Below are 17,727 nucleotides of genomic sequence, written 5' to 3'. Positions count from 1 at the left end.
AAAGTATGGCAGCCACTACTGGTTCATCCTAGCAGGACTGAGCTAACAGTAACCTGTAGTTGATCTTTTCCAAAAGTACAGCCTACAACCTGCAGGTTCAGCCTTTTATTCCATCTGCACCAACAGCATCTTTGATAGGGCCTTTTTTTTTTTTTTTTTTTTTTTAAGGCTTTTTACAGTTTTTTAGTGTTGACAAAATCTCTTCCACTTGGAATTTCATGGTCACGTATAATTAAGGTGCTGTAACACAACTCACTGAGAGAAGGTAAACTGCAATCTTGCCAAAGAAAGCAGCTACAGCTCCATAAACTTTTGAGAGTCAAATGATAAATGCTATATTAAGTCTGTCTTTGCTTTTCTAGTTTGTGACTTTATTAACACCAACAGCTTTCCCTAATACCATAGTTTTTCTTCTAGACAGACTTCAGGGACTAAATTTAAAACACATTGCACTGATTACTAAACTGCATTTCACAATTTCCTTTGGATTTTGGCAACATTCTCCCCCAGTTATTAAAGCAAATCTTTCAAACACTCGATCCATTACACTGAGAGTTTCAAACAAACTGATGTCTGCGTTCATTCAAACAACTACAGAAGACAGCAGACAAGATTGCTTTAATGCAAATGTAAGAGAACACTTGTATGTAACTGCAACTTGGCACTTTCTATTGTTAACAATTACTAGACTTTATCTTAGTCCTACTTCATTTGAATATACACTTTTAAGAACACATATTTTAACAAAGTGAAGGAAACCTGTGAGAAATTCATCTTTTTCTGTCCTCAACACCTAAACTGCCCTCAGGTTTGAGAGCACAGTAAAAGTGATCGTGAATAAATGAAACCACTTTGCCACCTTTCTTGTCCAGTATGTCTCGGCTACCTGCAGAGATTACCTTTCTGTGAAGGACAAACTGCCCTCACAACCAGTTACTCCGAAAGGAAAACCTGCTTTCCAAGTCTGAATGTTTTAGACTCAAATCCTACTGATAAATTTACTGTCTGCAGAATTTCTTTTTCCAAGAGTGCCAGCTGTAAGGATACCAAATACCAAACTGCTTCAGTATCAGCACATTACACAGTCTCTCGACATATACATACTTTTTACTATATAGCCATTACTTTTAAGTTCTATTTTGTGACTGAAAGCTCTACCAAGAATAATACAGAAGACTAATACAAAGCTTATTAAAGATGAAGACTTCATGTTTGTTTGGTAGCAGTTCTAAGACAATGACCTCTAAAATCATCTGACTCACCCAAAAAACAAGCCCTTTTCTTAAAGGCTGATGTTACCAGTTGCTAAAAGGCTCTTTCTTAGTCCTTCTAATACTCCTTTTGGGTAGCATCAGCTTGCTTTTAGCCTCCTATAGTCAGAATTTTAAAAAACACCAAATACCCTCTAGGAACTGTCAATAGGCACGTGTGGTTCACACTGCCATCTTACCCCGTAGAGTTGAGGCTCAGGGGACAAACTAGAAACGGCCACTTTTCCATCTCTACTGCTTCCAACAGATCAAAGATTCTCTCTTAGCAGCCAGGATGAAACTGCCTTTAGAGGAAGGAGTCCTACAGACAAGTCTTCATATTTTAAGTCCTGTTAGTTGAAGAACATTACCCATTTTCAGTCATAGTTATTTCCCATCTTAGCCAGCATTTAAGAATTATGTTGTCTGCTTCAGTGAATATATCTTCGCTCTCAGTAAAGCAAATGACAGAATTTCTGTGTGTTTATCTATTTTAACACAAATTCCAATTGTTATATTAATCATGAACAGAACTGAATTTGTAAGCATGAAAAGCTTCAGCTGGCATGAGACTGAACTAATTGCAAAATGAAATTACAGACTTGTGACTTGTCAGAACTGTGAGATCCTTCCCTCATTTTTGTATCCCGAATTGATTTTAAAAAATCATAGTAGATGCTGCGGCTCCAGCATCCATTAAAAAACAACCCATACAAACCAACAAAAACCAGAAGTTTTGCAAGTCACCTTTATTTAAATAGATACGCCTCACCATGTACTTAAAACCTCTAATTACCTAATTTCTTTTATTTCTTTTCATTTCTTTTCTCTCCTTGAAGTATCTTTTGAACACACCCTTTTTATCTTCAGAAGCTACTGTATTTTTTAACCCCTGGGAAAAAAAAAAAGAAAAAAGATCAAACTTCAGTAAGACCGTGGGAGGAAGAAAAGACTTGTTCTACCCCTGCCTCACCCAGGATCATTGCTTTCTTTAACTTAGCGTGGGACCTGAGAGCCATGAGGCAGAACCTACCTCGAACAGCAAGAGTTTGAAAGCAACCCTGTACCTTGCTCACTGTCTGAGTAATGCTTAGGTGCAGACACCATTATCTCTGTGCTAGTAAATCAAGCCACCTCAATGGAAAATAACTGTCCACTGACTTCTCCAGTACTTCTGAAGGAAGACCTTCACTTGCACAATTTAGTCAGCCTGTAGGTTAGCAATCGTTCTGAAAACAGAACCTGATCTTTGACCTACAGCAGCAACAGGCAGCAAAGCCCTCCTGAAAACACTCAAGAGATTTAGAAGAACGGTGCTGACCTAAAGGCACAAGAGCTGGAAACCATACCCAAGTAAAAGCTTCCTCCTAAGCTCTGCCTGCTTTGAGCAAGCAAGCCACATGCAGAAAGAAGAAGGAAATACTGTTTCATCTTCCCGGTATGAAAATCCACCTTTCCAGGATAAGATCTGTCCTTTCAAGTTTTCTACAAGTTTTAAGCTTTCCCACTTTAAGAATAATGGAAAACCAGGTTTGACAAGAAGAAAACTAATTTTATTCATGATCAAGTTTTACAAAATAAACAGGAAAAAAAATCCTTAAAAATATCAATTATAAAAAGGTGGACTTCAGACTAGTTCAGAATCAAACAAAAGGTGCTCTCCAAAAGCCTCATACAGTCTTTCCACTAATATGCATTCTCACTTTGAACTCTCAGCATTTTTCCCACTTCAATTTCTGTTCAACTCTTCACTTTGAAGCAAACCTGTTCATATTTAAAGCAAAGAGCTTCTTCTTGGGGCAGCAGCATCAGAACAGCCACAAAGTCAGAACCTAGCAGAAATAACTGCTAGTCAGAGCTAAACCACAAAAGTAGCTAGACTGAAGGCAACTCACCAAAGACAATTCATTCTCACTACATAATTTAAGAAAATCAAATGAGCTACATAAGTAGTCATTTCAGGAGGGAGGATGTCAGCTAATAACTTGGATTATCAATCACTTTCATTACCCTAACATCTCCTTTGTATTAAATAATGCTCAAAGGCATCCATAATTTAAAGGTTTCCTCAGGCTCAGACTTCTCCGCAGCTCTCTTCTTAAGCTGTATCTGTAGGACTGTCTCTACACCTAAGCCCAAGTCTCACACTTCATTTCACCCAGGCCACTCTGACACCTGTCAGCAGCACACCAGTGCCCATGTACAAGCTATTTCACAGAGATGAAGGCATCAAGGAAGTAAAAAAAAAAGTTTAATAAAAATAACATGTTCAGAAAACAATGCAAGAGTTACTTGCCAAATTCAGAAGGAATTTTGATCTTAGGCCCTAGCAGAACAAGGACAAATACCTGATTCTGCTTTGCTGAGCACAGAAAAGCCTCTGATATAAAAAAATCTGAATGCCTGTCCATACATAGAGATCTATTATTTACTAGAATAACTGGTAAAGGTTCTCTCTAAGTACAGAACACCCATTTTTGAAGACATTGTAATAAAAATAACCCCTAATTTCTTTAGGCGTAAGAATAAGAATTGTCCAACACACACAGAGCTTATTGGATGAGCTTTAGAACATTAACACACAGGAGACCCGACAAGACCTGACAAGACATTTGGCAAAAGAGTCAAATCACAGCTGTGCCCCAGCAAGTGAGTGGTCAAGGCAGTGTCACACACCAGAATGAAGGGGGTAAGCAGAAAAGTACACACTCATTTCTCACAACTGACCACTCCTACTACAACTTAAGCACAACTAACGTTCCATCAGTGAATTACAAATACTATCAAATTTAGAGGCTTTTAAAACAAAGAGCAGGAATAGATTACAGTGTCTGAATGGCAGAAGTATCCAAGCTTTATAATAGCACACACAGTTCTGCATGCACAATAAGACAGAACGGACAACAGTTATGTTGGGAAGTTTGGGGTAAAATTAGTTTTAATAAAATCAAACCATAGATAATCCCATTAAGATTCTGCTAGATCAGATGTCCACATCACAGAACTAAAACTGGGAAGCAACTTGTTTCAAACCCTGCTATTTTACTGCCTTTTTAAAGTCAGACCTGCACACAGAAAAGTTCAATCACCATTCTTTAGAGAAACAGGAGAACTTAGACTAACAGAGTCAGAAAATTTCACAGAAATTATAAGGATAAAGTACTGAAGTATAGCTGAATAAACACAGCAGGCATCTTTACCAGGAAAGCAGATCAAAGTGTACTTAATATTCAGTTTCTTCTCCCAGCTTATTTGGAACATGCAAGTTTACTTTAAAATAACTTTTAAAAACAGTGATTACTTAGCATTTAACATCGTGGAGTATTACAGAAAGGGTGGCTGGCGCAGACTGAAATTAAACACTTCCTCCTACCCAAATAAAGTTTCCTGAGCCTATAATCATGCAGCATTTAGTTCACGGCTAAAATTCTTTAGCTATTCCATAAATACAAGGTGTTTACCTCCTTAATAACTGGTGGACTGTTGATGAATTTTCCAATTTAATTAAGCTCATTTATACTTCAGTTTTCCTTTAGAAAGGCTATTTAGGCTACTTAGAGTTAAATTTTTTTTCTAAAAACTGTGTATTCTTGGCAGGCTTTGGGCACTAATAGTGTGATAATTAGCTACAATGTTCCCAGTCCAGATGTGGGTACCTGGTACTATCACAGCCTTTTGCTAACAAGTAAATTAATGTTCAAAGATACTGACTTGATGCTTCACTGACACAGACTACAGTAACGGACTAACCATGTCACAGCTACCGCCTGTAACATGTTAGATACAGTGAAATGATGGTTCTACATCTTTAACAAGTGGAAGATGGAATTCTATGGATTGTACTGAACAACTGAGGCAAGTGGCTGCACCTGCGCTCCCTGGTGCCTCAGGGTTTCAAGGGAAGAAATACAACGCAGCCTTTCTGAAAGCAAGAGCTGATTAAAGGAAGACATTTTGGAAACTAACATATAAATGCTTATTTCCATTAGAGCATCAGTCTCAAAAAAATCAATGCTCAGAGCTCTCTGTAAGAGGCTCCTGAAATAAACAAGGTTTTGTAGGTAGACTACACAGACAAAAGCTGCTTCTTCCTTCCCCTGAGAGGCAGAAAGAACAGTCAGCAAGGGGGTGAGATGAAAACACACATTAGGGGACCACAAGCAATAACCTCTTTCCTCTCACAGCCTAAACTTTGCCACTGCTTAAGGTTCTGTGCAAGTGAAATTCTCTAATGGACCCGTTCTCATGCAAGCCCAGAACTTGTTCCCTCTAATCATGGCTCTGCAGTTCACCCCTACCCACATAACACCAACCTACTGCCATTTGACCAAGCAGCCCTGGTTTAAAGCAAAAACACAGACACCAAGAATGTTACATACACACACTAAAGAGGGGAGAAAAGAGTCCCCAGGTCAGTCACCACTACTTCCACCATTCTCGCTTCCTTGAGAAGGGGCCATCACAACTGTCTAGAAGGCTATGCCTGTCCTTGGCCCAACTCTCTAGTCCAGTGCATTTTTTATTTCTTTTTTGGGAATGAGAAACGCCTTGAAAGTGATGCCATGAAACACTTTTCCCTCAACAAAAAAAAAGTTGAAACACTGTACTTTTTCAAGAGTAGCTCCTTTTCTGTTTACTACTTCGTGCAACCTGCCCTCTCAAAACACACAAACTTCCTCTGCTCAAAAATCATCAGCATACCACTTGCAGACGAAGACTGAACTAGGTTAAACTATCTGTAAATTATCTTCTCTATTCCCTGCACTGGAGAACTTAAATTATGATTCACTCACATTTAAAAGCAGTTAGCAGGACGTTGCTATACCAACCCAACCACCTGGTGCTCCCCCTAGTTCCCATTCTTCCTTAGACAGCATTTGCCAGACCACTTGGAGACAATCCAGCTCACCACAGCAGCAGAAAATACCTTGTGCTGGTTTCATTGAACGATTATGGTTTATGAGAATGTCAAATACAAAAGGCACAGCAGAAGTACACAATGGACAGTGAGAACAGTTCTTCAGTGGGGTTAAGAATTCATGAGACAGCCTGGGTCAGACTTAGACATCCCCACAAGCGTCATTGCCAGGATCAAAACCACTTGTTAGTGAACAGGACTTGCTTGGGAAATACATTTTTGAGCTAACAGCTCATGCCCCTGTTTCTCTAAATGTCATAACCCTGTCTAGAGGCACATCTATCAGACATATGTTAGAAGGAATAACCCATTAACCACAGAAATGTTTTCAACTTCCAAAGAGGCTTACAACTATAAATCCCAAGGATTGTAAGATAGAAAGAGGACTTGAGTCTAGACTCTGTGTCTAATTTTTGACACCGAGCAGTAAATATCCTTTCATTTCAATGAGATCCTTCCATTTCTAACTTTCTGCTATACACAGGAGAACTAAAACACGATTCACTAGGAGTTTGGCATGCCAAGAACCTAACTGTTAATACTGAAAAAATTAAATCTTCTGGATTTAACTACAAATAACCCATCAATGAATACATCTGTAGAACAAAATAAAAATTAAACCAGATTTCAGAAGTCTGCCTTTCACTACTGCATCTTTTGTCTTGAAGTTTCTATGGAAAGAGATTACAGAGAACTGAAAAATAAATTTTAAAAAATGAAAGGAAAAAGAAAACAGCAGAGGATCTGTGAACCACCTTCCTTCTCAACGAACCTGTGCTGCACCATAGACTATTTTAGTTTGCAAAATCAGCAATGAAATTGCAATTTTCTTCAACATCCTTTATTTTCTTTGTACCATGAGAATTCATTTTTTGACCAAGTTCTTCACATTGGATTTACTTCACTGATTTCACAGAATCACACAATCTGCTACTGCTCTGTCTCTTCCCCTTTCTGATATTCAGATATTCCATTAGTCCCAGTCAGAAGAAATGTTCTGCCCCTTCCTTTAAGACCACTACATAGTGATCTAGACTTACTACAGAATAAAGGTGACTTTTAAGCATGTTAAACTACTCTGATCACCCTTCAGATGAACCCCAACTGATATTTCTATACCCGAACAGATGAGTCAGAAAAACCTTAAATGGATGTGAAAAACCTCCCTAATTTCGCTCTGGACCAGACTAAGAGTAATGCAATATGTTACAATGTAAACAGTAATCACCTAATATATTTTCCATGCATGTGAACTTAAATGCTTTCAACTCCTATAGGAAATTATACCTACAATGTCAGAAATAATATGTATTAATGACAGCTCTCTTGGTTAAGTTCTTTACAAATGTTATTGGGACTAAACGCCTGTGGGGAGGACATGGGGACACAATTTCCTATCTTCAGAAAAATAAAAACAACTTCTGAATTACATGAAAGAATTAGGATCTAAACCCAGAAACTTCTGTAACCCAGTTCCAAATTTAAAACAGCAGATAATGAAGTCCCCAAAGTAAACACAGAATTATGCCATACTTAATTTAATACAGTAATGCAGCTTGCTTTAACACCTACACATAAATGAGATTGGTCTCCATACACTCCATACCAGGAGTACTACGGGAACATTACCTGCTAAACAGCATATTGAAGCTAAATACATACTTGTTACTGACACCTGACACATCAAACAAACTATATGCTTGTTTTTAAAAGATAAAAACACTGAATGTACTGCTTCTGGGGGGAAAAAAAAAAAAAAAAAAAAAAACCCCAAGACCATCCCTTCTACATCCCTAAACTAATCACTGTCTTCAACAACGATGAGGTGCCTAAAAGAAAGAAAGAGCTAAGAATTAACAGAATTCAACACACTCGTTGCTTAGATCTCAAGGGCTATTAAGTCCTGAGTAGGAAATCTGTTCACAGTTCCATGTAAACAACTGTGGAGAGAAGCGATTCCCAGCGTATTTCACACTGGTAACATCCCCAACTTTATGAAATTATATTATATCAAAAATTAGGCCTACAGCGTTAAGCGAGTATTGTTTAGAGCCCTGACAGCCACACACGCCTTATAAATATTGCATCACACGGAAAACCAAGCAAAGTGCAGTATAAAACCACAATTTTTGCAATTTTTGTTCATGAACTGTGGACATTATCTATGCCCCAAAGTGTATCTGAAATCACATCCTGGAAGATGGAATTAAGTCTAACATAAACTTCAAAATATGACAGCTATAGACATTTTACACCTACCAAAGAATAGCAGTCCTCATGCTTTGAGGGTGATATAATGCAAGACTGGTAGATGCCAGTCCCTTTCCACTGAAGAAACTGGGACAACTCAAAGCAGATTGATCTGGGATCTCTGTACAGAACTAGACCGGATGCAGTGTCATCTCTCATGAGTCAACACATCATTAGCTATTTCATGATAGCTATTTCAGCTGCAACTGATCAGGTTTTATACATGTGATGTGGCTCACAGTAAAGATGCACATCAGAAAGCTGAAAGATTGTCTCTGAAAGAGAAAAAGAAGCTCGGGCAGCATTTACCTAGACTAAACACAAAAACAGTGAGCTGAACAATACACAATCATTTACAGTGTAAAAGGCACATAAGACTGAAGAATGTTTGTATATTTCTGAATGTAACTGGAGCCCGAGACAATGTGTGAAGGGGAACAAAAAAACCCCAGTCCTCTGTAAAATATTTCCCTTTCTTTGTAGAAAATCTAAAAAAAGGAAGATTTTGGGACTACTCTTTTTTTCCCTAAGGTAACATTAACATTGGCAAGATAAACCGTGCCTTCTCGATTACCACATTCATCATTTTAGCATTTACCTACCCACTGCCCACACCAGTCAGTTCCATCTCTCACTTGATCTAATGCCATGAAAAATAAAAATTTCCATTTAGTTACTCCTCTTTACTTGTGCTCAGCCTCTGCTTGCAGAAACCCCAAGGTCTAGGGCCATTATAGGAGGGGTCAGAACTAGTTTGGGCCCCTGAACTGTGACACACTATGTGAGGAGCCAAGGCAGTAAGTAGGACTCAGCTGGTTTAAACAAAATCTTGGTATCTGCTAGAAGCAGACAATAGAAGAACGTGGCAGTATCTGGAGATGTCCTGTCACTGATGGATCTGAGATGTGCTCCCATCTCTGAAACCTGCGTCCTGTAACAAGATGATCAGCAGCTCACTGCTCACATAATCAGACCTACACAGATGCCTCTACTGAAAAAGGACAGAGCCATCATTACTTGTGCCACAGAAATCACTTATGCATCTAGAAAGAACTCCAGGGAAGAGCTCCTGAATGCATAATCTTTATCTCAGGTGGAATCTTTGGAGCATGAGGGAGGCAGGCAGGGAGGACCATTTCCAAAATGCACTACATCATAGTTATGTTAGCTGTATGCACCGGATCCATGTCACTTCCTTTCTGCAACAGTACAGCCCCTCTGTTTGTCCTCCCCCACCCAAAGCTCCAGGGCTACTGCTTGCAGAAGTGAAAACAGGGACTGATCCTGCTGAAAACAAACCTGGAAAAAGGAAATAGTTTATTCACTTTGAGAAAGCAATATACAATCAAACAGTCCTGGGATGCTGAACTGCAGTTCAGAAGTGCAAGAAATTTAGGTGTCATCAGTCACAACTGAAGATAAGTCATGATCCAACATCTCAGAAAATTCCAGGACACGTCACATTCCAAAAAGGTTTCTTACCTCTGAATACATAATTTTATTTTTTTTTTTTTCCCATCTTGCAGAAGATGAAAGAGAGCAATACACTATCAAATCAACCAAATTCCTGCAAGTGAGAGAAAATATCCAACAGGAGAAGACAAGCCATCTTGTGGAAAACTATTTTTTTCCCCAACCAAGTTATGATACTCATTCATAGCAAAACACTGCAGTACATTATTAAGAAATTAAAGCAGAAAACTGAGCAAAAAGGAAATCAAGACAGAATCAGAAAGATTTTCATCCTGGATTTCCTCAAAAATTATTATTATAATAATCTCCTTCTTTATCTTCCCTAGGAGTTCCAAAATAAGAATAAAATTTCCACAGTTCACACGACCTCACTGTTTTTGGTTTATCTGTATTCCTACCTCAGTGCTGCCTGCCCCAGAAGAAAGGAAGAGCTATGTCTACAATACTAGAATAACAATTTAACATTAGTTAAATTAGTATATGGTAGAGCTGAAATTTTTTTTTCCTCTGCTTGAATGATAAATATTCTTTATATCATATGGTTTTCAGAACTGGGTCCTCACCTTTAAGTCAACAAATACTGTAGGCAGACAAACCACATTGCCTTTCCTAGTCAAAGTTATGTTCCTGGTCTGTGCACAGACAAGATGCTGAACACTGTGGATATGACTGACTACTTTGAGAGCAAAGTCTAACAGGCAAAATAAATTATGCTCAAAGCATAAAAGAGTTTACTGTGCAGATAATAACTTCTTGCAGTTGAAAATAAAATTTAACTATGGGACCGTATCTGAAACATGGGATAACGGACATGAATCTCTATTATGTCATATAGGTCAATAAATGTCACCCCCAAGAAACAAATTCTCTACTTCTAAGAACAAGGAAAACGTCTAGATAGTACTAAGCATATACCTCTTTAATAGGGTGTACCCTACCCCACATGACAACAAAGAAATATCCATGTATTTTGGAAATATCAATGTATTTTGTATTTTTAGAGTTTGGGCCAAGCAAATCTTACAATCATAAACAATCCACATTGAATATTGGCACGATGCACCTATCTATAACACATGCGGAGAGTTTGACAAAGCATTCAGTGACTGCCTTCCGTTTGCCAGCTGCCCAGAGCAAACCCAAGCCATAGCTTAGATTTTATACAAAAAGGTTGTTAAAAACACAGCTATTTTACAGACACTTTCAGAAAACATCCTACTAAAAAGATACTGGCCAATTGAACTGCAGTCCTTCATTCCCTTGCAGGAGGCTGGCTTTCTGCTACCAAGCTAAGAGAACACAGGAGCGCCCAGCTGCTCAAAGACTGAGTGGCTTTTTACTGGCTGCTTACTCGACATAGGAAAATCCATGCACGGCACAGCTGAGAGGCACTTTAAACTAGCAAATGGCCTCTGACAAATTCATGTCATTTAAAAAAAGAGAAAGCAATCCTATCGTGTAAATAAATATACATACAAGTGTCATGACACTCTTTCAAAGCTACCCTGTGCAAATCCAGTTAAAGAAAGAGCATATTAGATGAAAGGTGCTTCTCACATGGACACTGAAACCTACACAGAAGTAACAAACTTCATAGACACAAGCAAAACTGGGTATCAGTGTTAAACTCTGAAAGTGTTCATGGTCTGTTAATACGAGAGCACACAAATAATCCTGACTATTAATGAGCTTACTGATAATTCATTCGGGGCGGGGGGGGGGGAGGAAAGAAACCCCAAAAAGCCACTCTCTCAGTAGGTATGTGCTAAAATACAAAAAGCAAAACCGACATCACTGAATCAGTGATGAAACCAGCCGCTCAGTCCTGTAATGTCTGGTCTATGTAAGACTTTAAACTAGACAATCTAATTCTGAGACTCTTATTTTCAGACTGGGATAGGGAATTTGATGCACAGGTGATGTACATTTCAACCTGAAATGTGATGACTCAACACAAATGCAGACTCTGCACTGATCAGAACTACAAGGAAGAACTTGCACAGGAACCCCAGCCCAGCCCAAAGCACTAAACCTTGACTAGTACCGCACTAATGATGGGTAAATTCTTTCTCAGACTTTTTAGACCAGATTAAGCCTCACAGGCTTTTTGGAAATAGTGTCACATCTCATCCTTTTAAATTAAAAACAGTCAGCAGAAATACCATGTTAAGCAGACCCTGATAATAAAATAGCCAGCCTTAAAAAAAAAGTATATGCTAAAGGCATAGTAGTAAAGCACAGGAAAAGATTGGAAAATTAATCTGACCCACTGCTGAGACATGAGGCAGCCACAACCCTCAAAGCACAACCCATACAGCCCTACAGTCCTGCAGTTACAGCCACCTGCACAAATCAAATTAATAACAACTGTCTTTTTGCAACAAAAAGTACTCACTGCTCTTTTTTTTTCCCCCCAACAGAATTCAGGTTATTAATTTGAGTAAGAAACAAATATTAGAGGAAAAAAAACAACCAAACAAACAGCAATTAAGTTTCATGGGACTATGGTATTCACTTCCTTGCTTCATGTAAACTGGTCTAGTGCTACTGAGTTCCAGAAAAAAACACCCAAGAACAAAATCAGAAGTTTGCTGTTAAACACACTTGGAAGGCAGGAACACACTTGCTTTTCCCTTATACTGTGGGAAAATATAAATCCAACACTTTTATCATTAGTTACTAAACAAAAGCTAGACCTAGCCTATGTTAATTGTGAACCAATTTGTGTCATTCCTCCATACGGGGAACAAATTCCCTTGCATGTTTCCACAGATTTTTACTACAGCGGTTGATGAATTAATGCCTTTGAAAGAAGACTATCTTCACTCAAAATCTTAAGGCAACACACAAAGACATCAGCTAACTAAAGGTCCAAGCATTTATGAGCCACTCAGCACTACACGGCACACTGAATAGCGAGGAAGAGTTTGGAACTCAGTGGTGCTCATCAGCAAACTGCACAGCCTTGGAAATGCCAAGGTATCTCTAGTCCTGGTGGATTACAGAAATAAGCTTCTTTAACAGTCTAAAATCAGTCTGCCGCTGAGAATGGAGCCTCAACAGAGGCTTGAATTGCGTTAATGAAGTTTAAACAACATTAAAAGTGAAGCAAAGACAGATCATTGATGTTTGAAGTTTTTGACCCAAAAAAATAAACTGATTAAGAGTGGTCACATCCAAATTTAGAACAGCTAGCACGCAATTAGAGTGGTTCTGGCCAAGTACATGTTTTTTCTTAGTCTCAGTAACACTTGTAGCTCTTGGATCAGTGAAGAAGCCCAGGCCAATGACCAAGAACATACCTACAGAAAGCAGTTCTGAAGAGTGAACTCTCTAGGTATACCTACCGTACTGCTTATAATCCAGTTCACCAGGAAGTCCCAGTTTGTTGTTTCCCAGAAAACAAAAGGTAATCAGAAAAAGATTCCAAACAGTTTGGTCCAAGTCTGTATTTGAAACACAGTTTCACTTAGAAGGGCAACGGCTTTGGTTCTGGCTTCAGTATCAAAACCCACCAGCAAGATCTCCAAACTGGTACAGATTCAGCACTCAAAGAAGCCAAGAGTTTGGTTTAGATCCCCAGATGCTGAAATTAATGGCTTCACATTTTCTTCATGAGCACCTTTACATTTTGGCATACATATTCCTTTCAAGCAATTTCTCACACACAAATGAATTTGTCCTGACAGACTTTCAGTCACAGCTCTGCAGAAACAGAAGTTACTGTACAGAAACATCTTTAAGCCATCACATCTGGTAATTACTACTACAGAACACCAGGACTCCACGAAGAATTACTATGTAAGACACAAGCCAAACAAAGCAATTCGCATTTTCAGAGCCATCCCCTAACCACATGATTCAAAGGAGTCTGGATGAACGTCTAACTGCAGCTACATAAGACATGATGCCATTTATACATCCAAACTGGTGTCTGTCAGTTGCAAGTCTTAGTCAATAAAAATGAAGGAAAATAAAAAACAAGAAAACAAGAAAAAAATTAAAGAAAAGAATTCCAAAACAACAACAAAAACCACATCCTGCACAGCAGAACAGAAGAGTCTTCCTGATCTTGCTTATTATTAAAACTTTGTTCTTTCTGATGCAACATCTGCTTTTACTATACACCATAAAGAACATGAGTTCAAAATGAGCATTCCACCCTTAGGATGAGAACAAATCCTCTCCCAGACACAGCTGTGTCAGTCTGAGGTTACTGCACTGAGCACATCCCTAGGTCCGCATCCTCTGCTCATTAGTTAACACCCACATCAATATGCCAGCTGAGAGAAATGGAAGAACACTCTCCAATTTATTGTGATTTTTACCTTCCAAGCCAGCTTGAAACAGTTTGCTATAGGTCCTTGTTAACCCAGCTCATGCTGATGGAAATGTATGGTCCCAGAAAAACTCAAAGAAATTTCAATCAGAGCTACTACAGCCCCATCTCCAATCCCACTTCAACGTAAGTCCCATTTTCATCCCCTGACCTGGATGATCAGCCAGTTCAGATACATGATCTGGCCAAAATTCAACAAAACAAAAAAAGCAATTAACTACTAGCCTGATTAACTCCCTGACTTTACTTAACTTGCAGTCACAAAGGCTTCCTTGCCAGCAGCCAAAGATACACAGTCAAGAAAGAGACACAACCACCAGAGCTTCAGCTTAAGTTGCAAAGTCTATTGACAAGCTTAGGCAAAACTAAAATTGAGCCGCTTCAGCAAAGAGTGGTCACAGCCTCCTCCTCCTCCTATGCAAGCAATAACATTTGCATAGCCATGAAGCTAGTTCAGGCAGTTGATCCAACTGAAGCTTAACATTTTTCTGTACGACCATTTTCAGCTGGATCAGCAAAGAAAGACTAACAGGGAAAACAGATCCTATTGGTGAAAGCATTGGCAGAAAAATCAAAGCTGCTCTGGTGGTAATGCAATAATATGACTGTAGAGGACATGTTAAGTCTTAGCTTGATTGAATTTATGCTTGGTATTCTGCAGAAAAAGAAAGGTAATATGCTCCAATCTTACTTATTAATACTGCAAGATCAATTGAGAGTAAACAAGTAATCTGTAATTTTAATATATGTTCACTGATCAAAGCAAACTCCAAAAACGGGGCTAAGGACAAGACTTCACATTAGTTTAAACCAAACTTGCTTGATAAGCTGGCAAAACAAATAAAAATATAGGTAAACTTTGACCCCTCCCCTAAAGAAAAGAACAAAGTCAGCAGTGTCAGATGAGTAGATGAGTGCAATAAGCAGGATACAACTCCCAAGTCATCAATTAGACCAGCTTAGGCTGCCAATCTCTTACCTGACAGATTCCATAAAACACCTTTTCTAGAGTACAAAAGATTTTATTTCTACAGCTTTAGAGCAATTCATTTTTTTCAATGTTATGCAGCTCCATCAATATTACTAGTGGAATAAAACCAGCTATAGGCAGAATTCAAGAATGCTGAACGGTGCTGTAAGAGGCTCACACAAACACTCAATAAAAAATCTAATACAATATGTTTTTCCCAACAGCCTTTATTCCCAGGGAAGGAAGTACTATTGCAAAGACTTTCACTACCATTTCAGAAAGTTTTTATCCCATCAGATCCAATATGGTAGGAAAGAAGATTACTTACAGATCATCTGACACCAAGCAGCTCTATCAAACTAGAAAATGTAAGATTCAGAAGTCTGGCAAGTTTTAAGAGCCCAGTGTGGCTTATTTGGGGTTTTTTTTCTTTCCAAATGCATTATGCTGTCAAGCTACTAACACAAAATCAGAAGGTTTCACAACACTAGCTTGAAAAGGTAAACAAACTTGTCTACTCTGTCTAGTTTACATGCCTCTTCAGTTTCCACACATTTAAGCTAAATATTAAATGCAGGAAAGTAATTCCCAGGATGAAAAATAAATTTTATGCTAGTAAGAATTTAAATGGCTGATCTGAATTGCATTTCACACATATACTTTAGGAAAAAAAATCTTTTATGTGTTATATTTTGAGTTCTATAAATCTGAATTTTTCTGAGGCTTAAAACCAACACTATATGCAATTACATATTAAAAAGCTTTCACTGTAGGATAACTTGGAGTATCCAGACTCTTAGAATCACAGGCAAGGACGAACACATCTGAAATTCATTGTTTTGGACTTCGTTCACATTCTTATTTCTTCTGTCAGACTTTTGCTAAGGGAAAAAACCAGCACTTCCACAGACAATTGCCAAGAGATGAAGAAATGGAAAACACTCACTAATGAACAGAAAAACAATCTCTTTCTCTATGGTAACTATTAACTTCTGCATAATCATAAAGACCATTTCAGCAGTAACCATAGATCAATAAGTCAAATAGACCTGAGTCAGAAATCCATTTAAATATTTACATTTTTTGTTACAAGTCATACCTAGAGTATTACTGTAGCCAAAGAGAATGACCGTGCCTTCCATTTTACTCACTCACTTCACCCAGGAACCTATCTCAAGATGCTGAATGATCAAAAATACAAAACAAGAGAGCAAAAGAAAATCCCTTAAATGGTACAAATATGCATCGTTGACAGCCATAAGGTTCTCCTACTCCGGACAGCTGAATTAGGAAATACTGACAACATCACAAAAAAACACAACAGCACACAGAAAAGCTCCCTTACAATTTCATAAACCATTAATGAGCTGGTTATATAAATCTGCTGGACCGAAGGAGTTGTAGATCAGAGCTGCTGCAAGACATTAACGCTACTCTGAGGGATACATCATCTCATTCTTGAAGCCTGTTCATCTCCATGAGCGCAATAAAAGGAGTTAAGGGCATTCCGAACGGGAGCCGCATTTTAACCCTTCGTGACCGACCGGGCACGGAGCGGGGCGATGCTCCCCGGGCCCACCGCAGCCCCCGCCCCGCACGCTGTTGCTCATCCATCCCTCTTGCGCCCGCAGGACGGGCCGAACCCGGCCGGCTGTTCCTTTGTGCAGCCTGGCGAGCTGCCGCACACGCACTGAGGCACCGGCCAAGCCACGAACCGGGTGAAAAGAGACGAGCCCCGCCGCTCACGGGGGCCCTTTCCCCTACAACTCCCGCTGCCAGACTGGGTCGTCAGCACCATCGCCCAAAAGCCTCGTCCCGACGCCTCCTGAACTTCGCAGCGCCCCAGCCCCAGCTGAGACGGGCAGCGGGTTTCGGGGAAGCCCCGATTTCCCGGAGCCCCCACTCGCTCCCACGGCCACGCAGGGGCGGCAAGCGATACAAAGCGCCCGGGAGCGGCCGCGCCGGAGGGACCCTCTGACGGAAACCTGGCCGGGATTCAAGGCCTAGGAGAGACCGCAGGCACAGGAGGCAGCCCCGGGAGAACCCCACGAAGAGGCGCCGCCCCGGGGGTCGCTCCCTCGGGCCAGCTCGGTGCTCCCCGCAGGGCCCTTCGAGCCGCGGCCGCCCCCCGCTGGCTCCACCTGCGCCGGGCCCCCGCTCCACCGCACCCCGGGGATCGCGCCCCACCCCACCGCCCCCCGCCGGGGCGGGGACCGGAGGGCGCCCCCACATCGCCCCCGTTCTCCGCACGCACTTTCCCGGGGTACCCCTACCCCCTCTCATCCTCTCCGGCCCCTCAGGCTTCCCCCGCCTCCGGTGCCCCCCCCCCCCGCCGCCGGACCCACCCGCGCCCCGCGGGGTTTGGCACGGCCCCGTCGCGCCCGCCCGCGGCTCCGGCCACCGGCCGCCGCGGCGTAGGCCCTTCCCCGCATCGCGGCCCGGCCGTGCTCACCTGCTGCCCGCAGCCGCCTCCCTACGGCGCCTCCTCCGCCGCCCGTCGCCACCGAGCAGCGCCGCCGCCGCCGCC

The 17,727-nt window shown here is 40.6% G+C and overlaps 1 protein-coding gene across 1 annotated transcript in view; it reads right to left on the bottom strand.

The window, feature by feature from the left end:
- Positions 1-17,727, bottom strand: part of NUMB (NUMB endocytic adaptor protein) — a 94,402-nt gene extending 76,675 nt beyond the window's left edge. Inside the window, exon 1 of the mRNA XM_040067322.2 lies at positions 17,653-17,727. The gene's annotated coding sequence lies outside the window, so the exon portion shown is untranslated. The remainder of the gene's footprint in view (positions 1-17,652) is intronic.

This window comes from Hirundo rustica, chromosome 6, assembly GCF_015227805.2.
Source record: "Hirundo rustica isolate bHirRus1 chromosome 6, bHirRus1.pri.v3, whole genome shotgun sequence".
In the NCBI taxonomy this organism is placed as follows: domain Eukaryota; kingdom Metazoa; phylum Chordata; class Aves; order Passeriformes; family Hirundinidae; genus Hirundo; species Hirundo rustica.
Note: the sequence above shows the minus strand (reverse complement) of the source record. Positions and strands in the feature narration are given on the sequence as shown.